A 19,920-nucleotide genomic window follows, 5' to 3' on the forward strand; every position below is an offset into this window, starting at 1 on the left:
TTATGCTGTTGAAGGATAGTGTCTTGCTATTCATATCATAATTTGCATTTTTTTTCCTGGTGTCTAAGGAAGGGAAGATCCTATTGTCGCTTATTGCTTTCTCCTCTCTGTTGCTTTTTTGTTTGTTAGTTGAGGTTGGATTTTTTTTTGGCAAAAGTTGATAAGACAATGTAATAATATGGGAACGTTATGGTAAGAAAATGGCAGAGAACTCCACTCAAAATGGCCCTTTGAAAGTAACTTTAAAAGCTCCTGGTTAAGTCCTACCACCAAAAACAAAACAAAACAAAAAACCCCAACAACCTATCAATGGTGTTATTCCTTCTCATTACATTACTCCAGAAATTGGACCTGATTTTGGCTTTTTTATGAAAAAGAATTAACTGGTTACATGTAACTGTTAGTTTGACTCAATGACTGACATCCCACAGTAAGTTGGAACTAGAGTAGGCCCATCAAATCAGTGGAGATTTAATGAGCCAACTCCTCTGTATGCCCCATTGATTCAATAGGCCTACTCTAGTTTCAGCTGTATACTGGACTGCAGCCAATACTTTGAAGCATTGCTCCAGATGCTACTGGTCTGGAACACCCATCTGTGACACCATCATCCTTGTTCATCCTTAGAAGAGTTGCAATCTAATAACATCTGGAGGACCATGTGCCACACTCTGTTGGTTTTGAGGGTCAGGTTAGCACTGAGGTTAGGAATAGTTAAAACAATTCTTGGACTTCAACTCCCAGAAATCCTGGCCAGCAGAGGTGGTGGAGAAGGCTTCTGGGAGTTGTAGTCGAAGAACATCTGGAAGCCCAAGGTTGGGGACCGCTGCTTTAAACCAAGGACTAATAAAATATTTTTGCAAGAGACAAAAGTAACCTAAGGATGGCTCAGCATATACGACTTTTAACCAACACCAAAGGGCAAGAGACCAAAGCCCCACCTCTCATTGTAGTCCTGCAGATGAGGCACATCTGGCTAGGAGCAGATTAAATTCCGCACATTGCTGTCTCCATCCTCTGTTTTGTAGCAGAAGGATGGGAGGCCTAAGAATGTCAGCATAGCTGCCGACTAAAGACAGGTTTAGTTTGGAAGCAGGAGGATGAATGGAGGCTTTTCAAAGTTTAGGACACTCACCAGCGCTACAGCACATAAATCACAGTGCAAACTGTGTGATTATACCCTGCAGGGAAATAGACTGTGTGTTTATGGGGCTCTTCGCTGAGCACTTAGGAATAATCTGATATAAAGCAGCAGGGGAGGAGAGTAATGACAACTTCAAATTAGTTTAATGAATGTTTACATTAAATGGAGAAGGGGGAGGGGAAACTGGCTTTCTTACAAACCTCCAAACGCAATGTGACAGTTTTCTTTCCAGATGAGAACACTTTACTTTTTCTTTAAAAAAAAAATCAGAGGGGAAGGGAAAGGCCATGTGGCCTTTAACTCTTTCAGAGCGGTGTCTTTTTAGCATTGCCCTAATGCCAAAGAGAATGTAGTCCTTTTACGCTGAAATCCACATCTGGCCTTGAATTGGCTGGTATTTGGTCAGAAGTGAAGGAATGGGCTTTGAATGTTGTAGTGAAAGTCGTTGTGCATGATCTTCAGATGCGAATAACAAGCTGTATCCTCTCTCTAGCTCTTTCCTTTTTCTCCTGCACACTGTAGGTGATATATGGTCTGAGTTCTCTGCCTGAGATGTCCTTTTGCTCAGTGTAAAGCTAGCAGGGACTTGAACGAGCACATGGGGCCAGCAGGAAACGGTTGGGCAGAAATAGGCAGCATCAACAGCCTAGGCAAAGTGAAAATCCCCACAGTGGTTAAATAGCTTTCCAGCATGTCTGATGCACAGAGGGGAAATGGCCATGAATCACGTGCCACTGATGTACTAAGGGTGACCCCTATATGCACAGCTGCAGGCGATGCTTTTTTGTGAGGTGGGCATTTCAGTCAGTTGGGACTGAGTAGCAAGGATGGGGACTTGAATCGCAGGACTAGCTGTCAAGTTGGACTTAAGTCACACTAGAAACGTGACTCTGACTCAACTTGGGTTTTTTTCCTCCAATGACTCGGACTCTGCTTGCGACCTGGAACCCACTCAGCCCTTCCCTTTTTTTCTGAGGGGAGGGGAAGCTTGTTTTTAATAAGGATTTGGATTTGGCACTTGAGACCAAAGACTTTTTGTGCAAAGATGGGCATGATAAAGGACAAAAATGGTAGGGACCGAACAGAAGCAGAAGACATCAAGAACAAGTGGCAAGAATACACAGAGGAATTATACCAGAAAGTTTTGGATATCCCAGACAACCCAGATAGTGTGGTTGCTGACCTTGAGCCAGACAACCTGGAGAGTGAAGTCAAGTGGGCCCTAGAAAGCACATCTAACAACAAGGCCAGTGGAGGTGATGGCATTCCAGCTGAACTATTTAAAAGATGATGCTGTTAAGGTGCTACACTCAATATGCCAGCAAGTTTGGAAAACTCAGCAGTGGCCAGAGGATTGGAAAAGATCAGTCTACATCCCAATCCCCAAGAAGGGCAGTGCCAAAGAATGCTCCAACTACCGTACAATTGCACTCATTTCACACACTAGCAAGGTTATGCTCAAAATCCTACAAGGTAGGCTTCAGCAGTATGTGGACCAAGAACTCCCAGAAGTACAAGCTGAATTTCTAAAGGGCAAGAGGAACTAGAGACCAAATTGCTAACATGCGCTGGATTATGGAGAAAGCCAGAGAGTTCCAGAAAAACATCTGTTTCATTGACTACACAAAAGCCTTTGACTGTGTGGACCACAACAAACTATGGCAAGCAGGATATGCTGGCAAAAGCAGAGACCCTGGACAAAAATAACAAGAACAGGTCATTGCCAACATCCCTGCTGAGTAGTAGACCTCTGTTTGATTTGCACTCGATCTGCAAGGGTTTCTCATCCCCAATTTCTTGGACAATACGAAAGGGGATAAATGAGGCTCTCTCCTCTTAGATTAGTCTGAAAGCATCCCGTTTCTGCACAAAATCAATCTTTGATATTTTTTTAACCTTACATTCCTGTGTAAGGTTTGCACATAGGGGTGGCAACTAAATGTGTTGGGTTCACATTTCACTCCAAAAATATGGATTTCACACCTGCAAGGCCGGGGATGGAATGGACATGTTGCCACAATCCAAACACAAGGGCAGGTGGCACCTTTAATAGAACACTAAAACTTCATGCATGGAGGCTAGCTTTTGACCCGTCATGGGTCTTCCTCAGGCTGGAGGCCATAGGACTGTAGATTTTGTGTGTGTGTGTGTGTGTGTGTGTGTGTGTGTGTGTGTGTGTGTAAACAAACATAAAAGCTCTAAAAATCATGTGCAGGCCAGAGTTCTCTCCTTTAAAATGGGGGCAGCAGTCTTAAGAATGCTCATGTGGCTTGAACTACAACAACCATGCCAAAAACTTTGGCATGAGGAAGATGGGATATGTTACTATCGAAAGCTTGCAATCTACTTGATTTTTTCAGTGGTCTAATAATGGCATCACCTGCTTCTGCATTCACGTTGTTTAAGTCAAAGGAGCAGGTTTCAGATTCCATCTCTGGTGGTATAAATTGGAAGGTCTCTCCCAGCCTTAAGAGATAGAAGCGCTGCCACTCATTCAGGATTCTCCCATTCCTTCTTTGAAACACTCATTTTTTCTCTCTTGCTGAGACTGGGGATACATAGAAATGACTCCACTCCTTCATCTGAGCAGTTGGGAATAAAATTCAGTCTACACACTAGGTGAGGCAAATGCAACCAAATTAATAGTGGTTGGAGGAATATGTTGTCCTCTTTTTGGGTAATGTTAAGTGTCCTTGCTTGCTTGGTGCCCTGGTCAGCTACTATTTTTCTATTCTGCCGCAGATACCACTACGTTTCTGGGGCCTGTTGTGCATTGGGAAGAGAGGAGATATTAAATCATGCATAAAATGTGCCCAGTTTTTTTTTAAAAAAAGTCCATGAGCACATTGTAGTCAATGAATAGATGCATTAAAATGGGTGCATTTGTAAAAATGTGTGTATTAGCTATAGATTCAAAAACAGGTGTGTATTTCCATGTCAGGAGTTGGAGAGGCAGGCTGCCACCAAATACGAAACTGCGGGAAGACAAGAGTTCTAGTGAGATTCTGAGCAACTTATCAAGTGCAGAATCCAACGTTTTGTGTAAATGTGAAACTGTGTGGGTTCCCCCAAGAATGCTAACTGTTCCTTCCCAGCGTTAGAATAGAGCACAAATCCATATAGCATGTAACTTATAGAGAGAGGTGGAAGGGCTACCTCCTCTTTTCTAGACCTGCGTAGAGAATGGTACTCCTAGACTTCTTTCTTCATACTCCTTCCTTGAACTCCCTTTCTGCTTTTAGCTCCCTCTGAGAGGGATAAAAAAGCAGATCTAGCAACATCTGTAACAAAGGTCAGATGTGACAATAGAACTATTACCAGCAAAGGTGCATACAAACATAATAAGAAACGATAAAACAAGTTGAAATGTTTAACTGAAGTGTTTCATATTTGCAGCTCTTTCCTCTCTTGACATTCTTAGGCACATTTGCTAGTTGTGATTTTGTTGTCTAGAGACATGTGCATTGCATGGCCAACACATTGTTTTATTAACAGTTTTTTTTTCTTTTTCTTTCTACACTTGCCTCGGATGAACTTCCCAAATAATAAATCGAACTTTTCTGGATTGAATATTCTTCTTTTCCAGTAGTCTCTAACTGAGCAATAAGGCCCAGCATTCAGTGAATAAAAATATTAAATCGTTCTAACACCCAGTGGGCCCCATTTTGGTTACAGTTCCGAAGTCTTAGGCACCAATGATGTTCGCTGTTGGAGGAGCAATGTCAAATGTCCCAAAGACTTTTATCTCCTGTTAGATGTCATGTTCATTTGTTAAATGCTCTCCTGCAATCTCTTAGTGATTGCAAACTTTGCATTAATTATTACCAATATTTGGTCTGTGCCAGAAATTGTGCTGAACGATTCTAAACATATTCGAGAGAACACAGTTTTATGAGCAAATGAGCCTCGGTTCCCCCCACCCCACTCTCTCCCATTTAAACCAATTTAGAAACACTTTGCCTCTGTCTCAGTTAGTAATTCATATTCATAATTATTCATAATTACATGTACATGAATGATGCCGTGTTGGATTATTTATATGTCCTATTACACCTAAAATGGGACGATTCCCTGCTAATGAGAACTAAACTATTGTCAACTATATGGATGGAGCTTGCTAGAAATTAGGAAGGGAGAAATGTGCTGTTGAGCTTCCCAAATCTGAGGGCTGTGTCCATGGATATGGCGTGCTTTATTTTTATTGGACATCTTGCTGAAAAAGATCTTATGAGTACGGAAATTCATTTAGGAGATTCGAATGCAAAGCTTCATCTTTGGATTACACACACTTGCACGCACACCCAAAGCACTAACGTAAGGGAGGTTGCTGTAGGGTTTCATTGCGGATTGGGTTTTCAGATTTCTGAGACCACGAATCATCCCCATTGGTCCAGGAAGTAGAAGATGAGTCATTCCCCAAGTGATTAGGGAACAGAAGGGGCAACGTATGGTCTTCCATATGTTGCTCAACTACACCTCCCAGCATTCTTCACCCTTGACAGTGTTAGCCAGGGCTGGTGGAAGGTGCAGTCCAACATTCGTTTGATAAGCTGCCCTTCATGGTAGTGGATGTGCATTACCAGTTGACAACCGATCACCTGTACAGATCCTTTGCAAAACTTCAGTTACAGAAAAGTCTTCTCCTGCCCTACATTAAAGGCTAACCACAAGAGTGAGCTTTGTGACAACTTCTGAGCTGAAGGTAATTCAGAACATCGGTTCCAGCCAACAGTAGAAATGAATATAAAGAGAGAGGTGATTTTAGAATTTTCACATAGTTACATCTGCCTTGATTGAAGTGGGTAATGATTTAAAAACTGGTGCAGTTTATAAGAAGTAATGGGCCCCAATGGCATTTGAGAATGTTATTTTTTTCACCATAACTTGGAAAAATGGGTTCATTTAGGGATAAGCGGCACTTATTCGGGCCGGCAGTTGTGAACAGCCCTCTCAAAGGTTTGCATTCCCCCCCTTCCGATTTAGCTTAATAAATTAAGCAACAACATGACAACTCACAGTGACAAAATATGCTTCTCCATGCAAAAGGTACCCTCCTTTTGTCCTCTGTTAGGGAATACATCATGTTCGGCACCTATTAAATTCATAAAAGCTGCAGGGAACGCTTACCTCCTGAATCAGCCACAGTATATAGATTTAACTTTTGGGGCGCCAGGTAGTCTGGTGAGGTGACCACCATCCTGTTGTTACATCCTGAAAGCAGGATTTGCTAGCAAAAGCAGAGACCCTGGACAAAAATAACAAGAGGCAGGTCATTGCAATGCTGAGCAAGCTTGTTGGAGATCTGCCTCAGGAAATTTGATTCCAGGATTCCCTCAGGAAAGGGAACACCTTAGTCGGCAGTAAGAGAAAACTAACTTCTCGTTGGCCACCTCCCTTAAACTTCACGGACTGCTTAGCAGATGGCACAGAACTTGTTCTTAAGCACCGTGTTTCCACGAAGTGCTGGTCACCAAGTTATCACTGTCTTTTCTTGTAATGTTTAAAGGGAATCATGACTTTCATGTTAACATTTGGAAATCTGTGGTCTCACTCCCAGAGGAAGTAAGGGTGGTGAGGATCCCGCCCCCCAAAATATATGTTTCCCTTATGTTTTTAGTCACATTACATTGCAAGTCTTATGTATGATATCCTTATTACCCTGTTGTTGTTGTTGTTTAGTCATTCAGTCATGTCCGACTCTTCGTGACCCCAAGGACCAGAGCACGCCAGGCCCTCCTGTCTTCCACTGCCTCCCGGAGTTGGGTCAAATTCATGTTGGTTGCTTCGCAGACACTGTCCAGCCATCTCCTCCTCTGTCGTCCCCTTTCTCCTCTTGCCTTCACACTTTTCCAACATCAGGGTCTTTTCCAGGGAGTCTTCTCTTCTCATGTGATGGCCAAAGTACTGGAGCCTCAGCTTCAGGATCTGTCCTTCCAGTGAGCGCTCAGGGTTCTTCTGCTGCAGGGATTCATTCATGTGGTGTCATGGACAGAGTAACAGGGTAGGAGTCTGGAGACCAGGGTTCGAATCCCCTCTCAGCCATGGAAATTCACTAGGGGAGTGCAACTGGTAAAACTACTCCTTAAATATCTCACTTACCTTGAAAGGTCTGTTAGGGTTGCTCTACATTGGTTCCAACTTGAGGGCACATAACTGACTAGCCATAGATCCAACCCCACGTCTTCAGACTCCTGACAAGCCCCAATTAGCATGTGCTACTGACTTGACTTCAGTGCAATACTCTCTGTGCCCAACCATTTTCCACATAACCACAGCAACCTTCAAAATATGTGATTGGTCCAAAGAGGAGACTCGGAAACTTTCCCAAATATCATATTGGGTTCATTTGCCCTGCGTGTGGTTCTACTCATGAGCCAGCTCCAGGTCCCAGTTGTCCACCCTCAGACTCATCTCCTGGACTGTGTTCCAAGCTCACCTCTGAGAGCTCCCTACAGGGAGGTCCTCTCACCCCCAACTACTTTCAAGTTATAGAATTGAATGGATTTCACAATGACATCTTGAAATATGCTATGCAGTGGCTTGGTCTTTTGCAGGATAAAAGCCCCGGAGAAACATATATCCTATTTATAACATATTTGAACAGCAATACTTCAGAACAGATTGAATGACTGTGCTAGTGATATAGCTTCAGCATTTTCCTTGTCTCTGAGAACTTGCCTGGAGTGAGCCAATGAAGACTTGAAATACAGGCAAAAGCAACTGATAAGGAAAAACACAATTACAAGTAGCCCTAAAGATAGGGCACTTAACGAGGAATCAGACTTATGTGCTTTGAGAAGACAATATTAATGGAACATGTGAAATAATTTAATATCGGGAAATTAGGACTGCTGACTTTTTCCTATCCGTTTTTTTTCTTAATAAAAAGGAAACTGAGTTATATGTGTCTATATAATAGATAAAAGTATCATATTCCTCTAGTTACAAGAAGCTGTGAATATTAACAATGCTGTGTTAATTGTTATAGATAAGTAGACATTCAGACTTAATACATCTTAAAACTTTTCATTTAGAACCTTTTGAAGCAAAACTCCATGACCTTCTGTATCCTTTGTCTTGAATTCCCATCACTCCCCAGTGAGAGCTGGTATACCCACTTCAGATTTGTTTTATAGTTTATGTATAAGCCATAAAGTCTTGGACATCCAAAACTGGCATTAGCTATATCCTATGCATAACCTACATGGTTGGGTTTAGGAACACAGAGTTCTTATTTCTGTTGTTATTCTGATGTCCACCAGAACCATGCAAGTCAAACTAACAGGGTAGTTTTCTCCCCACTTTTTAACATGGGTTGGTAATTCAGTATTCCATTACTAGACTCTTCTGCATTTTGTTGTTTAGTTGTTAAGTCATGTCCAACTCTTCGTGACTCCATGGACCAGAGCACGCCAGGCCCTCCTGTCTTCCACTCCCTCCCGGAGTTGGGTCAACTTCATGTTGGTCGCTTCGATGACCCTGTCCAACCATCTCGTCCCCTGTCGTCCCTTCTCCTCTTGCCCTCACACTGTCCCAACATCAGGGTCTTTTCTAGGGAGTCTTCTCATGAGATGGACAAAGTATTGATCTGCCCTTCCAGTGAGTGTGGTCCTATTACCTGAGTATTATCTCCAGCCCCATTAGTCCCTAATGGAGTAGAGTATTTGAATAAATAGTACTTAAATAAGAGTTGACTTAATATCCACCAAGCCATATAACGAGTCAGGATCTGTCCTTCCAGTGAACACTCAGGGTTGACTTCTTTCAGAATGGATAGGTTTGTTCTCCTTGCAGTCCAGGGGACTCTCAAGAGCCTCCTCCAGCAAAAGCATCAATTCTTCTGCAGTCAGCCTACTTTATGGTCCAGCTCTCACTTCCATACATTGCTACTGGAAAAACCATAGCTCTATACAAGGTTCCTTAATTCCTCCTCATTTTCTGCCATCAGAGTGGTATCATCTGCATTTAATTTCATGGCTGCTGTCACCATCTGCAGTGGTGCCATCTTCTGCATTACTCTCCCAGAATTCTTAAACTGCAGAATTGCTTTAGGAAAGCTTTCAGACAATCAGAGCTCTTTGAATGTGGTAATGACAGACACAGAGAATCTTTATTGGAGGTTATCGAAGAGAGCTGTCTGTTGGGGATACACTAGCGATGGTTTTCCTGGATCACCAGGAGTTGACCAGGCAACTCCTGGTCCACCTTCTAGCTCCATGATTCTGATGCTTGCTGTGCCTAATAACAGAGGAGGAGACCATGTGTACAGAGTTTCAAAGGCTTCCCAGAAAGGTACCATAATGCTCTTGACGTGGTATGTTTTTAGATAATTCTGCCACATTTGGTCGAAGTCCAGCTACAAATGATGTAAATTGCCTGGCTGTTTTGTCAAGGAAGTACCGTGCTTGGGGGACATCTGTGCATTTTGGGGACAATGGAGAAAATAAATCTTTCTCTTCCTTCCATACTCCAATACATATTGCTGCAATACGCATTCCAGAGCTGCCATTTACATGTTAAGGGACGTTCTTACTGCTGCCAAAGAACATCCTTGATGTTATAATTTAATTCATTTTAATTTTTTTAAATGTTTTTATGCTGTTTTCCCACCCCCCAATTAAAGGAAGATAGAAAGTTATTTTTTTTAAAAAAAAACAGCAAACTAATGACATTAAAAACAATTCAACATGCAGTGGGATTAAAATGGTTAGTGAAAACTGTTAAAACACCTCTAAAATGCATTCAAAACACACATAAAGTTATAATAATATCCAGCACAAAAGATCAAAAACTGCCCAAATAGTTATTAAATAGTAATAATTATATGTTGTTGCATCAATTCTTTTTCAGTGTTTTTCAGGTAGAGAGTAGTCAAGAATAGTTTCGCATTCCCTTCTTCTGAGCATCCTGGGACTGTGCGGCTTGCTCATGGCCAACCAGGCTGGCTCTTCTCTCCGGAGAAAACTCCCAATCTCTGGCTCCACAGCCAGACAGATACCTAAACGACTGAGTTATCCAGGCAGCTCTAGTTGTTAAAAGTTTGTCTTTTAAAAAACGGTCTTCCCCTGTTGCTGGAAGGGCAAGGTAGAAGACGCCAACCTAGCCTTCTGGGGGAAGACTTTCTGCAACTTGGGAGCAGCCACAGAGAAGTCGTCGTGTTCCTACCAGATACGCCTGCAAAAACAGTGGGACCAAAGAGAGGCTCATATGGGGAGATATGGCCCTCTAGATAGCTTTCAGATATTGCTGTAACCTGTAAAGTACTAGTGGAGGAACGTCGACCCTTTAGATGTTGTGGGATTCATTTTCCAGAAGCCAAAATATTGAGGTCAAAAGTTCTGCATCTGTGTTAGAAAGTGCATCGTAACCCCTATTGTCTACCTCCGCAGGAAATGCTGTAATCTTTATAACTGTGTGATTTAACAATGAATGAACTGGCCTTGTGATTTTTTTTTTTGTTGTTGTTGGGTGGGTTTCCCTTCATTTAGTTTCAGTTTGCATTTTCAGTGAAACTGCCTCTTGAGCAAAACAGGCTCTGTTTTGGAAGCCCACCCTTGCACTTTCTGTGGGATTTTGCATTGGTTAACCGCTTGCTTCTCTGAGAGAATACCACATGCCGAGTATCACTGTCAACACAGTCCTTGATTTATGCTGTGGTGGGCGAATGTGTGAGACACATGTTACTGCTACCAGGAAATCTCCAACTTGATGCCTTCTTCCATCGAGGTGTTGCTGGTACAGTTACTTTTCTTTTAGACTACAACTTGTAAAATCCACCATCAGGCATGCAGAGTGGGGATTCTGGAAGTTGTAGTCTAATAAGGAATGCTACTAAGCTTTGCTTGATTTTCATCTCTACACTGAGATGGACAAATGGAACTCAAAAGTGTGGCATATATCATCCTTGGCGCTTAGGGTGTGACTACAGCTCCCTGGAAGTCAGACAGGAGTCTTGATGAACATAAGAAGTTGCCTTATTTAGACAGTTTTGCCCAGGCACTCTCAAGTACTGTTTTGGCCACGACCGTAAACACAATCTGAAAGAAACCTAGGCTGAATCAGAATGGTATCAGTTGCTTAATGAACCTTATAAAGTATGTGTAGAATCGTTTCCAGTCTGTGGCCTCCCCTTCAAATGTGCCAGGGGCCCTCAGAATGGCTGATGTAACCCAATATTGTCCATTTGGGCTGACCACAACTCTCCAGGGGGTTTCAGACAGAATTCCAGCTTCTTCTCCGTGCACATATCATTCCATGGAGATCTCTCGTATTTCCTTGTGCCCTCTCATCCAAGTAGCTTCTGAGATCTGATGTCTTCAGGGTGATGGAAAGAAGTTTGATCTTATACTGGCTAGGTGGGCCAAAGGTGTGACTCGCTACAAGACTGTTACAACAATTACACATTCTAGCTACCAGTTTTCTGACCCAATTTACATTGTTTGTACTGCTGACTTTAAGGACCTCTTAAAAGCTTTGGGTCATTCCCCTGGAAGAACTGCTGGATAGCTCAGTAATTTAGGTATCTGAGTGCAAGAGCAAAGGAGTTTGATTCACCACTATGACTCCTTGAGAGGGGCTGGACTTGATGAGCCATAGCAAAAGCAAAATGTGCTGATTATATACCGGCCCATAGTGTTTAAAGCTCTCTCTGGATGGTTTACAATTTAATCATGCAAGCTACACACTGTCCCCACCCCCAGCAAGCTGGGCACTCAATTTACCGACCTCCGAAGGATGGAAGGTTGAGTCAACCTTGAGCCGGCTACCTGAAATCAGGATTGTTCTCAGGTCATGAAAAGAGTCTTCACTGGAGCACTGCAGTTTAACCACTGCACCACGAGGCTCCACCCAGTCCCTTCCAGCTGAGCAGTTCTAAGATGATAGTGAAGTGCTGCCTTCCATTTGTTCCTGCCTGCTTACTAAGGCCATCTTCTGAAGGTCATCTCTGGGTACTACCACCCAAAATGGTGCTTACGGTGGCCAGCCCAAGATATATTGCTGCCTAAGGCAGAACTGCAGAAGAGACCTCCTAGCCATACAGGTCAAGGAACACAGAATGCAAAATTAGCCATTTCAGTGTTTGACACAGAAAGCTCCCCAAGCAAATTTTCCCATCTCTGCCAGGAAAACAACAATAATAACTATATACTGTACTACAATTTGGTGTTTCTTTGTTTTGTTTTGTTTTCACATTACATAAAACTGCTTTGAGGCAGCTGCCTCGGTCTTCTTAGCAGTAGGGCTGACGTACAGAAGGAAGTGGTTTCTCTTTTGTGTTGGTGACGACCTGAAATGTTTTGACTTTGAGGCTGTTGTGAATCATGACTTGGACATGTTTGTACGGCCGGTTGCACTTCTCTGCCACCTTTCTCCCAGAAGTGAAACTCAAGGCGGCTCACAGGTTGTGAAACAAAGATGAGAACTTAAGACTACATACAAAAAGCCATTTAAAAGGATTAAATATAGAAATATTAAAATCGTCATATAAAAGCAAGTTGAGAAATATAAAACCGGTTTAGAACACATTCAAAAGGATGTACTGGAAGCAAGCTTAACATTTAAAAATCAGATATGAAACGCTAAAAAATTAAAGTGGTCTTCAGTTGCTGCCAGAAAAGAGTGGAGGGAGCAACCTAGCAGGCCATTCCATCACCAGGGGGCAACCTCTGAGAAGGAACGCTTCAGGTACCTCTCAAATGTACTTGTAGTAAAGGGAGTAGTAGGCATCCTTCAGTCTCAAGAGACTATGGTAACGTACTCTGAGTAGAGCATCTTGTGTGGTTGAGGAGGCCAATTCGAGAGTGACCATCCCTTCCACACTGAAGACAAATCCAATCTGTCCCCTGTCCAGCTCCCTGGTTTCGCTGCTTTCGTAACTGCCTCTTTGCCTCGGCCTGCTGAACAAGGGTCTCTTCAAATTGGGAGAGGCCGTGAGGCACCGCCTGCCTCCAGGCTGAACGCTCAGAGGTCAAGGTTTCCCATCTGTTGAGGTACATTCCTAAGGCCTTCAGATCCCGCTTTCAGATATCCTTGTATCGTAGCTTGAATCCAAGAAAAGGACCTTCATGGATGGTCATAAAGGCCCGAGGAGAGAGTTCTTTGGAGCAATACGGTCCACCAGAAAACCTGGGTCCAACCCCTTTTTTGGACTTTATAGGCTATAAGCAGCATTTTGAATCGGGCTTGGTAGCCCGTGAAGCTGCTGTAGCAGGGGACTTGTATGCTTCCTGTAAATAGACCTCTGCAGAAATACCTGATTCTTAGAATTATGAAGGACCAACTGGGTTGCAGTTTCCTTTCAGTTCTATCATCCTGCTGATGTTGTGCCCCTACCCAAGTCATTTCAACCCCTCAACCTTGATATTTGCATCCTGTTGAAGAATGGAGCTGTTCGCTGAAGCACAGCATAAGCAAAAAAAAAGTGCAGCAGACGCTTACAAAGGACTTCGTTGTGTCTTCCAGCTGGGGACCCATACTGTGGTTTCTTGTTTCCTTCCCTCCTCCGTTCCCCCCCCCTCCCCGGAACACACGCTTCTTTTCTAGCTTCTCTTTAAGTGCGGTGCTTCCCTTTGTTGCAAAACATTTTTTATTTCTTCACATGCCTGCTGCTGTCAATAGTGGGACGTTTTTGCAAAAACCACTTTCGGAACCTTTTCTTCGGCTTGTTTCTCTTTGTGGCTTTTTCTAATGGTGGGTCTGGGGGAAAAAAAAAGGAAAACAATATGTACCCTAAGCTGGTGCACAGGCTTGGTTCCCTCCCCCCCCCCATCAGCAGTTTGCTTTCAGCATCTTCCCTACCACTTTGACCATTCTGTTTTTATCAAAATGGAACAATTAATCAAGAATTGAAATTTTTTTTTAGGCAATAAATAAATTCTACAAGGAATAATTAATTTGTATATAAGGCACAAGGGTGTTTTTTTTAAAGTTATTGGAATTAATTTCTGTTGATTTATGCAGACTGAGCCCATCTACCTATCTACAGTATTTATCTACTTACACTAAAGCCATCGCTTAGGCTTTTGACTCTAAATTTGGAAAAAGGCCAAACTCAGTCACACTTTTTCCATACAAAAGGTCCCAGACTGAGGCTCAAATTCATTGCTAAACCCCACTAGAGTAGACCCGTTATATAGCTTGGTGGATATTAAGTCAACTCTTATTTAAATACTATTTATTCAAATACTCTACTCGGTTAGAGACTAATGGGGTTGGAGAGACCCCAGATGCTGAAAATAATACTCAGGTAATAGGACCACGCTAGATTTAAGACACATTTAGAAGGAGCTCATTTCAGTAGACATTTGTCATGGCACATGGTTTTCTCACTTCTTCATCTTAGCTTGCTTTGGTCATTGGGAGGTAAATGTGGGGTTAATTTGCAAGTGTGATTGATTTTGAAGAAATCAAGTCACTGGATGATACATATCTTGGAGAATATTAGTTGTTCCTTTCTAGTTAGCATAGTATGAGGTACAAAAACAACAGCAGCACAAAGAAAAAATGTGGGGAGATCAACATATTTCCCTTATCTGCCCTCACCCCTTTGGTTTCCCTACACAAACCTGCTCTTTTCTATGATAAAATAATTCTAGAAGCATTTAAAGTGGAAAAAAGGTATATTTACTTACAATTGCCATCTGAAGTTACAGTCAGTGTAATAAAACAAAAGGAAGGAGGAAAAATAGAGTCTCCACTACGTGGTCCATGTTGGAATCTTATTTGCAACCTCTCATGTTGCCTGTAGTTTGAGTGACTGGGAGGGATTTTTCTAGGCTGGGGTGATTGTATGTCTATCCAGCACTAACCAATAGCTCTTTTCAGCCTTTGAATAAAAAGAGACCCCCCCACCCTGTTCCCTCTGTTTCTTTGTTGGAGGCAGTTGTTTGTTTGCTATTGGTTGTGTTTTAGCCAGTGGTGTTTACAAGTTGGACACAGGAACACATTCCAGAGCCACATTCAAAGCATTAAGATGCTCAATGGAGTCCCCAGTTAAGGAGGTCTATTTTCTCCATTATAAAAGTAGTGTACACATTGCCACATAAAAGTAAATGTAAAATCAAAATATAAAAGAAGCTAGCTGTGCCCTACAGATTCCATTAAGGAGTCCAGCAACTCCCACTAAGACAACTCACAGGCGGAAACCTTTTGAACTTTTCTTCTCTTTTACCATTTTATTTCCCCCCTTTTAAAAAATAGTTTATGTACAGTATAGTTTCATTATATCTTCCTCCCTGGAATGTTTTTTTTTAACGTGTAATATTAGAAAGTGGATCTCTCTGTGGTTCTTCGTTAAAGAGGGAGCTGCTAATATCACGCAAACAGAAGTATTAGCAGTGGTTAATCTTTGTGTGAAAGAGGATTTATGGCCTGGCTTCTTAGTATTTGAATTCATTGCTGGAGCTAATGGACATCTCAAACTGTCTTAAATCACTGGCTCTTTAGTGTGCCAAAGAGTAATAGAATGCTTAGAGCTACCATAATTTGGCACCTATGTTTAGAATCAGTTGCCAGAGGAACTTATGGAGAAAAACGATCAAGAGAAATATTTTCCCAAGTGCTCTCTCTCTCTCTCTCTCTCTCTCTCTCTCTCTCTCAAATGCGTTTGATGGCTTGTTCTTTGCTGGAGTTGTAGAGTACTTTAATGTGTGCCTAATATATGCAGGTATCTGTTGCAGAGTCTCCCCAAATGGGGATTGGAACAGAGTATAAGGTGGACTGGGAGTTTTAAGGATGTGCTGATGGGGGAAAGTTGTGGCACGTTGCAGCTGCTAAGTCTTTTCGAGGTACTACAGTCCTACCTATGAATGCAGATGACCGAGGTTCTGGATGCATCATGCCACAACGAACAACATGCGTTGTGGGCTTTAAATGAGTTCTACAAAGACAGTCACCATAGGCTATAAATTTGAGTGGATTATTTCAAGGTGGAAATCCTTTGGGCTTCGTCCTCTCTTAAGCCGTAGTTTGAAAACTTCAGCCATCAAGATGTTCATGATACCTCACCATTGGCCATCCTGTCTGGGGCTGAATTGGGGCGTGTTGTCCAAGGTCAGGACTGGGGGAAGCTGTGGCAGCATCCGAGACAGGAAGAGAAGCTTCATCTCTGATACCATTGCACCATACTGTCTCAGAAGCTCTCCAAAGTTCTACACACATTCTCTCCTCTCCCCTTCCCTTCCCTTCTCTTAGAACTGCAGAACTGGAAGGGACGCAGTGGATCTTCGAGTCCAGCTCCTTACCCAAGCCCACACAAGCTGGCTCTACTTGCAGAAGGCACCGTGAGGTGTCAAATTCCTAACCTCTGGCTCCACAGCCAGACACCTAAGCCAATTGAGTTATCCAGCAGTTCTAATACCCCTTTCCGGCCAAGTTTGAATACAGCACTTTAAAAGTACATGGTAACGGCCTGCATCGTGGAAGTCGTTCAGAAAGGTAATTCTGGTAGGATTGTTAAACTGTTGGGGGAAAAAAACTAGAACTATCCCTTTGGGAATCGTCTTCTTATCTCTCTGTCTCCCATTTATTCCTCTTTCTGATCCTCAGTCTCTGAACTGTAAAATATTTTGCCTCATCCCTGGAGCGAAGTATGTCATTTTATCTCTTTGTGAATGAGAGAGAGAGAATATGTGTAAAACTTAGAGGTTGAGTGCAGGATGGTCATTTCATAGGAAATAGGTGCCAGAAGTGACACTTTCCTGCCTGTATCCATATGACTAATGATTAAAAACATCACCATTTGCTTCCCACACGTTGAATTTGTGAGGGGTGTTCTGATCTTCTGCAAAACCCAGTTTACTCCACGTTGTTGGCCGCCAGGAGATTTTTTCTTTAAAGCAGCCCATTAATCTTCTGGACCATTTATGGCAGTCTTATCACAAGCAATGTTCTTCATGGAAGGAACGGCCATTAAAACCTGAGGGTGTACAGCAGAAACCCAGAGCTGGAAGCGCCTTGGGATGCTTAATTTTTTGTTTTAAAGATTGTGTCTATTATTACCATTCCACCCCCACCCCCCAGTTCTTAATAATAGTAATAATTCTTGTGCCGTCAAGTCAATTCTGACTTATGGTGACTGTTTTCAAGGTTCTCCAAGCAGCAAATACTCAGAAGTGATTTACCCTTCCCTTCCACTAGGGGTGCTGTGGGACTGTGCAGCTTGTCCAAGGCTCCCCAGGCTGGCTGTTCTCCCGGGAGGTCCAGTAGTAGGGAACCAAACTCTCAAACGTACGAGCTATCCTGCCAGCTTTAGCATTTTTTTCACATTTTTTTTATCCTGCTGATTGTCCCAAGCTTTCTCTTCTACATCTGACTGGAATTAAGCTTTTCAGTGTTCATACAGTAATTGCCAACCTGCTTCGTCTGCCACTGGCCAGACTCCTCCTAGGTGCATGCATGCTCAGGAATACAACCAACATCTGGTGAATGAATGGCAATTTGCCACCCAAATGTTTTGGAGTTCCCTTACATGTGTGTAAATCCATAGGATTGCAGTTCTTTTTTTCTTAAGCATCTGTGAACTTGTAGCCATCTGTTGTATCTGCCAAAGTGCAAGGCCATCCACAAAAGTTTATACCAAACGAAACCTCCTAGTGTTTAAGTTCTACGAGTTGTTATTTCTGCTTTGAAGGTGTGAACGGCATTTAGAAATAGGGATGAACATCTGAACCCCTCTAGTTTCTCAGGCTAAGTGAGGTCACGGGATGGTTGTGTAGACAGACAGACAGACAGACAGACAGACAGACAGACAGACAGACAGACAGACAGACAGACAGACAGACAGACAGACAGACAGATAGATAGATAGATAGATAGATAGATAGATAGATAGATAGATAGATAGATAGATAGATAGATAGATAGATAGATAGATAGATAGATAGATAGATAAAATAAAATAAAATAAAATAAAATAAAATAAAATAAAATAAAATAAAGCAAAAGCTTGGTGTGCAGGAGTTCTTGAAGACTTGGAGTAATAATAAAATAAATACAGCAACACTGGTTTCATCTTAAGAGTGTCATGATGTAAAATAGCAAGCAAATAAAGTAGGTAGAAATCCTTCTTAGGGAGAAGAAGATTTGCCTTTTTCGTTTGTTTTATTGTTTGCAGGACACTGTCTTTCTAAGAAGAGGCTTTCACAAAGCTTTTTTTCCCTGATACCATTTGTTTCATTTTGTCTTTCTTTTCCATCATTTCCTCCCTTCGTGTTTAATGGCTGTGAGGGTGGCTTGAGCTGTATACAGATTTATTTAACCAATCAATCAATCAATCAATCAATCAATCAATCAATCAATTAATTAATCAATCAATTAATGAATCAATTAATTGATTAATTATTACCCTGCCTTTTTCTTTGAAAAGGACCCAAGGCCGCTGGCAACATTGAAAGACCATATTTGAAGTTGAAAACAAGGAATATACAATAGCGGTTAACATTAATCAAAGACAATATCTAAACCTAAGAGCATTGAGTATAAAGAGGCAGCTGATATCTTGAAAAGGTAAAATTAAAGCTAAAAACAGTAAGTACACAGGTATTTAAAAAAGGAACAAACCAATACCACTCTGAAAAATGGTAAACAAAAGCCATACAGAAAAACACAGTCAAGGCAGTCATGCATCTAAACAATCCATCTGAGAACCCTATTCAGGCTGCCAGTCACTCAGGGAAAACCTCCCTGAAGAGAAAGGTCTTTGCCTTTCTGCACAAGGACAGCAAAGATGGGGCCAGCCTGGCCTCCAGTGGGAGGGAGTTCCAGAGCCTAAAGGAGCCCTCTCCTGTGTCCTCACTCAATGCAACTGTAAAGGTGGTGGAACCAAAAAGAAAGGCCACTCCAGGTGATCTTAACACCCGCACAGGTTCATAAAGGGAGAGGCGGTCCTTGAGTTATTTTGGACCCAGGCCATTTAGGGCTTTATAGCTTGGAACCAGCCCTTTGAATTGTGCCTGGAAACTGATCGGCAGCCAGTGGAGCTGCTGTAATAGCGGGGTTATGTGACCCCTGTCACCAGCCCCAGTCAGCCATCTGGCTGCTGCATTTTGGACCCACAAAAGTTTCCTGGCACTTTCCATCAGATGGGTGCTAGGAAGGAAGGAAGGAAGGAAGGAAGAGGCAAAGGGAGGAGCGGGCCCAGGGGGGGCTGGGGGCGGGGGGGGGATGGCGGATATTCACCAATACCCAAAGAAAGAGGGGTAAGGATGAGCAAGAATTCAAGCAGTCAAAAAACTGAAGTGGTTAAGTCGTGTACCACAACAGGAAGTGGGTTAAATATGGTTTCGATATGCTCATGGGAATCACATTGGAAACTGTGTTGCAGTAAAGGTGAGGGTGGGGGAAGGCACTGAAAAGAGGCTATAAATATCTCTTGTTTTCTATTAAGTCTTGTGACCAATCCTCTTTGTTACTGGAAATCCTGAAGGTCATGCTTCTTTCTTTCTTTCTTTCTTTCTTTCTTTCTTTCTTTCTTTCTTTCTTTCTTTCTTTCTTTCTTTCTTTCACACTCAGCACTTCTTCACTTTGGAAGATACTGGCCTAGTTGAATGGCTGGCTGGTGCAATAGCTCCAGAGCCTAATTAGGCAGGGGTACCAACAACTTAGAGATCTAGCATTCTCTTTAGGTTTCAACAGTTACAGAACAAGGGTTGGGAAGCCATGGCCATCGTGGTGAGCTGAACATCAGCTCCCATCATCCCTAACTATTGGCTATGCTAACTGAGTCTGATGTGAGTTGAAGTTCCCCAACACTGGGAGGACCTTGTGTTCCTCACCTC

The 19,920-nt window shown here is 42.5% G+C and overlaps 1 protein-coding gene and 1 long non-coding RNA gene across 2 annotated transcripts in view; both read left to right on the plus strand.

Annotated features, from left to right (window-relative positions):
• Positions 1 to 18,080, plus strand: part of LOC144584407 (uncharacterized) — a 28,364-nt gene extending 10,284 nt beyond the window's left edge. Inside the window, exon 2 of the long non-coding RNA XR_013538631.1 lies at positions 15,823 to 18,080. This is a non-coding gene — a long non-coding RNA (uncharacterized LOC144584407). The remainder of the gene's footprint in view (positions 1 to 15,822) is intronic.
• The window catches only part of WWOX (WW domain containing oxidoreductase), a 605,441-nt gene that overhangs the window by 493,224 nt on the left and 92,297 nt on the right, over positions 1 to 19,920 (plus strand). The window lies entirely within an intron of this gene.

The sequence above is a fragment of the Pogona vitticeps genome, chromosome 10, assembly GCF_051106095.1.
Source record: "Pogona vitticeps strain Pit_001003342236 chromosome 10, PviZW2.1, whole genome shotgun sequence".
Classification (NCBI taxonomy): Eukaryota; Metazoa; Chordata; class Lepidosauria; order Squamata; family Agamidae; genus Pogona; species Pogona vitticeps.